This window comes from Primulina tabacum, chromosome 6 (genome assembly GCF_025594145.1).
Source record: "Primulina tabacum isolate GXHZ01 chromosome 6, ASM2559414v2, whole genome shotgun sequence".
Classification (NCBI taxonomy): domain Eukaryota; kingdom Viridiplantae; phylum Streptophyta; class Magnoliopsida; order Lamiales; family Gesneriaceae; genus Primulina; species Primulina tabacum.
Window position 1 is genome coordinate 22,461,775 of NC_134555.1, and position 11,012 is coordinate 22,472,786.

An 11,012-nucleotide genomic window follows, 5' to 3' on the forward strand; every position below is an offset into this window, starting at 1 on the left:
CATTAGTTTTTGGAGAGATTGATCATCCTTGTTTTGTTTACTGTTTGTAATAAATGCATGATATGTTATAAATAATGAGTATGTGCGTTATTATTATGATAATAACAATGTTGCATGATTCCGCCAAATATACGATCAAACATGGCGAGCTTTTAAATAAAATTAATGATGAGACCTTTCAAAATTAAAAAGACCCTCATTTTGACTAAGATTCAAAATTAATATCAAGCCCGAAAAGGAGAATTATAAAGTTGTTTATAATTTCCATGTCTTCGATCGATAATGGGTGCATGATGAACGCTACCCGTGCTCGGGGCTCGGCTCATATTGTTGGGGGAGCCCTGGACACCGGAAAGCTGTGACATCTATTGACATAGTGATGTGAATTACGTGAAACTCCCATGATTTCGGCTCATATTATTGAGGGAACTCATGACGACCATCCATTAAGGTTCAACATCGATGGGTAAAGATTGACACGAAAAGATGAACGACGTCATATTATTGGGTCCTAATCAAACGTGAGACAAAAGTTTACGTAAAGGATTGCATGAAGATGCAATTGGAAACTACTTTTTCGGAATTGTGGTTGGCTGATATTATTTGGGATCATAATTTACTAATTGGACCTTACATACCTACTGAGGAAAGGAGTTTCCCGTTTTCATTAGAGGGTAGTGAAAATGTCAAAACAGCGGGAGCGAAAATTTATGAAGTAAAACTCCATACTTTATATCTTACTAAATGTTATAAAATAGTAATTAACATTTATCTGTTTTACTTTTCAGTATAATTTTGACAATGTCTTAGATTCGCAATCTGCTATCTGCAATACTCGACAAACACGTATTAACCGGACCTAATTACCTCAATTGGCTAAGAAACCTAAAAATCGTCTTGAATTCGGAAAGGATAGCATATACACTTACTGACTCGCCCCCTGTTGAGGCTCCGACTAGCTGCACTCCTGAGTAATTGCAGACTTACAAGAATTGGTGTAACCATGACTTGCGAGCTAACTGTTATATGCAGGCTTCTATGAATGATGAGTTGCAGAGGCGTTTTGAAGATGCAAAGAGTGTTGCTGACATTCATTTGCATCTCAAGGAGCTCTTTGGTGACCAAACACGGCCTCTTAGGCATGTTACCGTCAAGGAGCTGATCACTTTACGCATGCGAGATAGGGCCTTGGTCCATGAGCATGGCCTAAAGTTGATTGGGCAGGTGGATAAGCTCGTTGGCATGGATCTTACGTTGCCTTCGGAGTTGACCACTGACGTGTTGCTCTTGTCGCTGTCTAGCTCATTTGATCCTTTTGTGGTGAATTTCAACATGAACAATCTGGAGCCTACTCTTGAGGAGTTGGTGAACATGCTTATTACCTTTGAGTCCACCATCAAGAAAGAGAAATCGGTTCTTTATGTGGGTTCTTCATCAGGTACGAAGATTGGTCCACCTAGGAAGGGAAAGAAGCGTTCTTTCCAACGTCCTAAGAAGAACGTGCCCTTGAAGAGGCAATCTCCGAGTCCCGCTGTGGCAGCCATACCAGTGAAGGCTGACAAGATTCCTGATATTTGTCATCACTACAAGAAGCCTGGACATTGGAGGCATAACTGCAGAGAATATCTTGCCCAGAAGAGTTCTGAAAACGGTATGTTCTATATTGAAGTAAACATTTCAATTAACTCTAGTTCTTGGGTATTGGATACCGGATGTGGCTCACATCTCTGTAATGATTTACCCGTGATGGGAAGAAGTAGGAGACTAAGGGAATGTGAGACCTTCTTGAGGATGGGCAATGAGGCAAGAGTTGCTGCCAAGGCTATTGGAAATGTTTACTTGCTTTTGAAAAATGATTTTAAGTTAATTTTAAGAAATGTTTTGTTTCTACCTAATTTGATGAAAAACATTGTTTTTATTTCTATGCTTGATAAATATGGATATTCTTTTTTATTTAGCCAAGGTGTTTGCAACATTTACAAGAATGAATGTTTGATTGGTACTGAAGAACTTGAAAATGATCTCTACAACTTAAAATTGAAATATATTCCACTAAACAATGCCCAAGCAATAACAACAACAAACAAGCGAAAACAAGATATTCTAAATTCGGCACAATTATGGCATGCTCGATTAAGAGATATTTCCCTAAGAAGGATGAACAAGCTAGTGGGAGTGGGCATGTTTGATATGTCTGATATTAATTCTCTCCCAACTTGTGAATCCTGTCTGAAAGGAAAGATAACCAAAATTTCCTTTAAGGGCCATGTGGAGCGAGCCAAAGGATTATTGGATTTCATCCATACCGATGTGTGCAGTCCTCTTAGCATCACCACTAAGCATGGAAATGCTTACTTCATCACCTTTACCGATTAATTTTTGAGGTATGGGTATGTGTATTTGATGAAATACAAATCTGAAGCCTTTTAATGGTTCAAAGAATTCAAAAGTGAAGTAAAGAAACAATTGGGACGAAGCGTAAAGTCACTTCGATCGGATCAAGGAGGTGAGTACTTGAGTGCCAGGTTCCAAGAGTATCTTAGGGAGAATGAGATTCTCTCACAGTGGACTCCTCCTGCTGCACCACAGTTGAATGATGTTTCAGAGCGTCGTAACCAAAATTTGATTGACATGGTTCGGTCTATGATGGGATTCACGAAGTTGCCGCCATCCTTTTGGGGATATGCGCTTAAGACAGTGACACTGTTGTTGAACAATGTCCATTCAAAGGCAGTTGATAAGACGCCATATGAGATATGGATGGGTAAGCCTCCCAAATATTCTTATCTTATAATATGGGGATGCCCTGCTTATGTGAAGCAGACAGTGGGAGATAAATTGGATAGTCGATCCATTTTATGTTAATTTGTGGGATATCAAAGGAATTCAGTTGGATATTATTTCTATCATCCTCAAGAAACAAAGGTGTTTGTTTCTAGGAATGCAACCTTTTTGAAAAATGAATTTCTATTGGATAGAAAAGGGAAGATGATAGAACTCGAATAGGTTCGAGAGACACCCACAATTGAAGAACCCACACCCGAAGAGCCAAGAGTGGAGATAGAAGCTCCTAGAAGATCCGAGAGAGTCTCGAGACCACCTATGAGGTATAGTCTGCTTCTTGAAGAGGGACATGATAAGTCTAACCATGGATGTGATCCATTAAACTTCAAGGAAGCGTTATCTGATGCCGATTCATCCAAGTGGCTTGAAACAATGGAATCTGAGATGAATTCCATGCATTCGAACCAAGTGTGGAATCTCGTGGATCCACCTGAGGGAACTGTTCCCATAGGGTGTAAATGGATTTACAAGAGGAAACTTGGGGCGGATGGGAATGTATTGACCTTCAAGGAGCGATTGGTAGCGAAATGATATACTCAAAGACAAGGAATTGACTTTGAGGAAACCTTTTCTCCAGTTGTAATGTTCAAGTCTATAAGGATATTGCTAGCCATAACTGCATGGTATGAATATGAGATATGGTAGATGGATGTCAAGGCAGCCTATCTTAATTGGGATATTAAGGAAGAGATTTACATGTCTCAACTTGAAAGGTTTACATCTGTCGGAAGTGAGCATATTGTATGCAAACTTCAAAGATCTATTTATGGTGTAAAGCAGGCATCTAGGAGTTGGAACCTCAGATTCGACAGTACAATCAAAGAGTTTGGTTTTACTAAGGATCCTGAGGAACCCTGTGTGTATAAGAAGGTCAGTGGGAGTACTGAAACATTCTTGGTGCTTTATATTGATGACATTCTACTCATTGGGAATGATGTAGGGATGTTGCAATCAACTAAAATATTGTTAGCCTGTAAGTTCTCGATGCAGAACTTGGATGAAGCATCTTTTGTATTGGGAATACAGATCTATAGAGATATATCAAGAAGATTGCTTGGTCTCACCCAGTCCACATACATTGATACCATCGTTAAGCGGTTCTCGATGGATGAGTCCAAGATAGGACATCTACCAATGTGTCATGGCGTGTCCCTATCCAAGTCTATGTCTCCCAAGACTGATGCAGAGATAGCGGCGATGACACGCATTCCGTATGCATCCGCAATTGATAGTATCATGTATGACATGATATCTACATGTCCTGACGTGGCTTATGCACTAAATGTAGTCAGTAGATATCAATTGAACCCTGGTTTTCCACAATGGAAAGCTGTGAAAGTCATCCTCAAGTATTTGAGAAGGACCGATAAGTTGTTCTTGGTCTATGGGGGTAGAGAACTGAAATTGAAAGGCTATGCCGACTCTATCTTCCAAAGCGATATCGATGACTCAAAGTCAACCTCTGAGTTCGTATTCATGCTCAATGGTTCTGCTGTCTATTAGAAGAGTTCCAAGCAAGACAGTACTGCGGAGTCCACCACTGAGGCAGAATACATTGCTGCATCAGCTGCAGCAAAGGAGGCTGTTTGGATAAGGAATTTCGTCCAAGAGTTGGGCGTCATTCATAATGGAGTTGCTCTTGTCCCGGTGTTTTGTGACAACACGGGAGCTATAGCTCAAGCAAAGAAGCCAAGGTTCATCAGAAATCCAAACATGTATTGAGAAAGTACCACATCCTCCGAGAGATAGTGAAAGAGGAGAAGTGTCGATTGACAATGTCGGCTCCGCAGATAATGTTGTTGATCCGCTAACTAATCCTTTACCTAGCCATTATTCGAGAAGCATCCCGAATCGATGGGTTTGAAGAATATGGGTATTTGGCTCTAGTGCAAGTGGGAGATTGTTAGAGTAGGTGTCCGTCGAGCCAAGTGTTGGCCGAGTGTTCATGTTGAAACTCTATGTATAAACAATCTTTATTTTAATAATATTTGAAAATATTGTTTTGGCACATCTTTATCTGTATATCCATGCTAGTTGCATTGATAAAGTCCTTGAATATACAAATAGTATAAAGAATATGAGATGCTCATATGATGAGTATCATGAAACTCATATTTGCAATACTGTATATTCTAAACAGTTCCTAGTCGATTCAGTCGCCGCTAAGAAGGATAAAGATTGCTCGAGTTTGAGACTTGTATCTGCGATGTGAGTACCATGTTTCATTGATAGGGGACATTTTGATGTCCGAACATGCAGATAGGTGCTTCTTGTAGAGTGTGTTGAACAACCCTTAATAAAGGACTTTCCAAGTGGTTCTCACTTATCGAGTGGAAACATCCAATTTATGGTTGTATACCATTAGTCCTTATGACCCGGGACAACATTTATACTCTATATGCTAGTATTGCACTTTGACTTGTTTACCGACTCTCATGGGGTAATCAGGTGGCAAGTTTGGGTGTTTTTTCGAAACATATAGGAGTTGATGAATTGTAGCCGTTGATTCACCGCTTACCTTCGGTTATGGATATCATATGTGATATCATGTATATGTAGTATGAAATATCTAATTAGAGTATGGTGGTAATTAAGAAAGATGTTTCATGGATTACACCATCGATGCAACTACGACATGACACATAGTATCGATTCTTTAAAAGCTTGATATTCCAATAGTTGTCCAATCGTTCGGGATTTATGAGATGAAGAGATCGTACTGTATGCTAACCATAATTGAATGGTTCTTGCAGACACTATCATTTGATACCTAGGGAATCATGTAAGCGATGCTGCTAGGCGTTTAACATGATTGGTTGGGTATTATCAGACTAGAGTTCTGACGTTCTTATTATCCAGGAGTTGATAAGTATGAATGGAGCAATTGAAGTATGCTCATATAAGGACATGTTTAGTTTCGAATCACATTGAGATTTGAACTCACAGCTAGTTGTATCATTGAACCATTGAGGGTCACACAAGTGCTAACATTCTAGATCCCGTTGAAAAGTTAAATAGTTCAATGTGTTGAACTAATTATAAAGGAGTTTATAAGCGTAAATAAAAATAGAAGTATGACTTCTATAAGAAGATTTTGGGGAATATAACTTTTAATTTGTGGAAGTGTTCCTAAATTAAAAGTTTGTCAAATAAATAATGTATTTGAAAATTGTGATTTTCATAAACTTTATTATGGACTAAATTAAATTAATTTAAGTGTTGAATTAATTAAACACTAGTGGGCCTAGTAGAATTTTACTGTGCGTAAAGAAACTGAAACGAAACGGGTTCAATTTCTTATGTTTGTTACTGTTCAAATTTTTGGACACGTGTCAGTCCAAGATAAAATCGTGTGTGCGTGTGGTGAAAACGTGAATAGAGTTAATGAACCACGCGAGCCCACAGTTCAAAATCCTATTCAGTGAATGACATTAAAAATGTAATGTTAACAGTAAAATCACTTAATATGGAATATTTATCGATTTAATCAGTTAACTAATTGGATAAGATCAGTTAGGTCAGTAACTGAGTCAGTTCAGTTGAAGAGCAACTGACTATTGTCTTATCATTTAACCATTTTAAATTCGATATTCCCCCTCAATAAATGCATAAAAATGAGAAAGGATAGAAGAAACTTGGTCTAAATCAGTCAAGTTCATTCTTTTGACTGATGTCTCTTCGTCTTCTTCTACTTTTTCAGTAAGAGTCTGTCTATAAATATGATATTATCATTAGATAATAACAACAACAATTAATCATAGATGGATAGAGCAAGCAGTTCCAACAACCCTCTTCCTGCATCAACACTTCGTCGTTTGGAGAGTTTGAAGGAAGTTATAGAAGAGCTTGTCTTGTTAAAATTCATGTCCACCTGGACTAAAATACATGACCTCCAAACTATTCAGCGAGATAGATTGGTTGCTACTGATAAACAAAGGGAAACTGGGATAAAGTATAAAAGGAGTATTGAAGTGATCCACACTTCAGATCTTGCTACTGATGAAGGTTTGTGCGAGTTGATGCTGTTGAAGGAGCAGAGTGCTGGAAAAGATTATCTTTTCGAAAGGCTATATAAGAATTTCCTGTAATGAATTGTCTAGTTGGATGTCCCCTTGGCTAGATGCCGTAGAAAGAGAAATAACTCGTGTAATATGTGTAAGATATCATCAATAAATTTGTTATTTCAATTCATTTCTGTTTCATTTTCTGCATGCTAACTGATATTGACTAACTGATAATCGACTAACTGACAATTGATCAACTGAATGATAATTAGCAATAACTGACAAATCATCATTAAAACAAATATTATTAAGACATATAAATTAAACCAAGAATATTGCGAAAATGAGAAAACTTAGTCTCAGGTAATGTGATAGGTGTGGTTTTTACGTGTTTTATTGCATTAGTTTTTGTGTGTTTGCATTGTGCATGCGTACATTTCATTTACATTTTGTTCGTTTTAGAGTAAGAATATGCATTTGATCATTTCTCACTTGTGCGTGACAAATTTGCAGGTAAAATGACCGAAAAATCGAAATTGGAGCAAAGTGTGCGAGCCAAGAAAAACATACAGAAAGGTTGGCGCCCGAGCGGTAGAATATCACCGCTCGGGCACGAGAGATGATCCGAGCAGCAAGTTCCCAGAGAACATGGGGCTCGGGCGGTAATATTCTACCGCCCGGGCGCGAGAGATGCCTTCTGAGAAGAAAAAATACAGAAAACTCGGCGCTCGGGCGGTGAAATTCTACCGTCCGAGTGCGACTGCCGCATTCCCCAAGCAATTTACAGAAGGTGTGGCTCTCGAGCGGTAATTTTCTACCACCCGAGCGCCACCTATTTTTGAAAAAAGTTCTTTGCCAAATTCTTACCTTAGTCGTTGGACGTGGATGATATGGAAAGGGGATTTGGACGTTTTTGGATTCATTCAGACATTATTAGAGAGCCGCCACAAGCTTTGGAGAGGGTTTTTGCGCTTGGAGTTGAAGATTCGAAAATTTCCGGGCGTCGTTCCTCGCATTTTCGTCACGAATAGTATTTCTAATCTAGTTTTTACCATTCAAACATTGTTTAGATTATTTTAAATATGAATTCGAGTAGCTAACTTAAAATATTTGTTGGGATTTAAGGGGATCCTACCCCCAAACTTTGATTTAATTAATTTATATTTCGATTGTTGCGTTATTTTTGAATGTGCTACTGTTTTTCTTTGTGTTGTTAGAGCGTAGCTAACTTTAACAACGTTTTTATTATTGCGAGTGAATTCGAGAGAATAGCTTGTGATAGGAACGAGTTGTATAATCAGTGGATCTACAATTTACATAGACATATGAAATTGGATACGCGCCGATAGTTATAGTCCTAAGGGTCGAAAACTAGGGGATTTCACAGATCAATTTGCGATTCACTCTTGATAAATAATTAAAGACATATAATTACTTCATTGAGTAGAATTAGTTCGGCATAGCTCGAGAGAGTGTGTTCAATTGAATAGGAAATCCTGTCGGAAGCATACAATCACTATCGAACGAATTAATTAATTAACGAGGGGTAGGTGAACTGATATTCCCAAAAAATTCATTTCTCATTGAATTTTAATCAACCATTTTAGATATTATTTTTCATTATTTAATTATTGAATCTTTTTATTTGCATGTTTATTCGAGCATAGTAGTACTAAAACAATCAATCAAATTTCATTGCTAAAGATTTAATAACTGAAAATAATAATTGTCAAATACAGTCTTCAGTGGAACGATACTCGTACTCACGTACATTATGCTATTACTTGACATCGTGCACTTGCGATTGATTTTGAGCATAAAAAATCATATTTTTATTAAGGATTCCACAGTGCAAGTTTTGCTCGATCATAATGGTTTGGTAAAGATGTCAGCTGCTTGTTGATCAGTTTGTATGTATTCCAGTCTGATTGCCTTCTTTAGAGCATGATCTCTGATGAAATGGTGTCTGACATTGATATACTTAGTCCTTGAGTAAGGAACTGGATTATATGTAATCACAATTGTGTTTGTATTATCACAAAAGATTGGTGATTCGTTTGCAATGAATCCATAGTCTTTCAGTTGTTGCTGAACCCAGATCAGTTGAACGCAGCAGCTTCGAGCTGCAGGATATTCTACTTCAGTTGTGGAAGTTGCTATGGATATTTGCTTCTTGATGAACCATGAAATCAGTCTGTTTCCTAGAAACAGACATGATCCACTTGTGCTTTCACGATCAAGTTTACACTCTGCATAATCTGCATCTGAATAGCCAACTAAATTGAACTATGAGTTCTTAGAATACCATAAGCCCACATTTTGTGTGCCTTTAAGATATTTCAATATACGTTTGGCAGCTAAAAAGTACGATTGCTTAGGATTTGCCTGAAATCTGGCACACATACAAACAACAAATACAATATCAGGACGACTAGTAGTTAGTTATAATAAAGAACCTATTAAACCTCTGTAGAGTGCCATCTCAACTGATATTCCCTCTTTATCATTATCTAATTTAATCGAAGAACTCATGGGAGTTGTTGCAGCTGAACATGTTTCCATGCCAAATTTCTTGAGCAATTCCTTCGTGTATTTGTTCTTACTGATAAAAATATCAGTTTTCAGTTGTTTCACTTGCAGACCTAGAAAAAATGTTAGTTTACCCATCATACTCATCTCGAATTTTTCCTGCATTAACTTGGAAAATTTCTCGCATAATTTAGGGTACGTTGACCCAAAAATAATATCATCAACATATATTTGTACAAGTAAAATATGATCATTCTTTGAAAATTTGAACGGAGTCTTATCAACTGATCCAATAGTAAAATTATGATCAGTTAGGAATTTTGAAAGTGTATCACACCAAGATATTGGAGCTTGTTTAAGACCATATAGAGATTTGTTCAAATAATAAACACGAGCAGGAAGAGAGTGATTAACAAAACCTGGTGGTTGTTCAACATATATTTCTTCCTGCAACTGACCATTCAGAAATGCACTCTTCACGTCCATTTGGTAGACTTTAAAGTTTCTGAAGGAGGCATAAGCAAAGAATATAGTGATTGCTTCCAGTCTTGCAACTGGTGCATATGTCTCGTCGTAATCTATTCCTTCTTCTTTCATGTATCTTTGTGCTACAAGCCTCGCTTTATTGTGCACAACTGAACCATCTTTGTTCAGTTCGTTTCTGTATACCCACTTCGTAGCTACAATAGTTTTCGAAAATTTTCTTGGAACTAATTTCCAGACATTGTTATGGTTAAACTGATTTATCTCTTCTTGCATAGCATTTATCCAGTTAGGATCAGCAAGAGTTTCATCAGTTTTCTTTGGTTCCAGTTGGGAAACAAAAGCTGAATGAATAAATAAATTAATCATTTGATTTTGAGTTCTTACAGTATCAGATGGGTTACCTATCACCAATTCTGGTGGATGAGATTTCTTCCATCCGTATTCAATTGATGTTACATCGATCTTAGCAATTGTTTCAGTTGGCAACTGAATGTTCTCTTCATTTTCAGTTGCAGCTGCTTCAGTTGGTATTTGAATATTATCATTTTTCTCTACCAACTGATTATCAGGAACAATTTCTTTTTCAATTGATTGATCCAGCACTTTTGGTTTTGGTGTTTGAAGGATTTTTTGATTGATATGATTTTATTCTTCATTATCATCCTCCAAACTGATATCTGTAAAGCGATCAACTATCTCAACTGGATCAGTTGGCTTATGAGTTAGTACATATTCATCAAATACCAGATGAATTGACACTTTGACATTTAAAGTGCATTTGTTAAAGACTCTATAAGCTTTACTGACTGATGAATATCCAAGAAATATTCCCTCTGCAGATTTAGCATCAAAAGCTTTTAAATGATTTTTCCCATTATCGAGAATAAAATATTTGCAGCCGAATATTTTAAAATAAGATACCACACTTTTACGTCAATTCGAGATCTCATATGACGTTTTCAAATGATTTTTATTAATTATCGATCTGTTCTGAATGTAACACGCATTGTTTACTACTTCTGCCCAAAACTTCTGAGAAATACTAGAATCAGCAGGCATTGTTCTAGCAGCTTCTTTAAGGGTTCTATTTCTTTTCTCTGCTACATCATTTTGCTGAGGTTTTCTAGTTGCTGAGAGCTCATGCTTGAT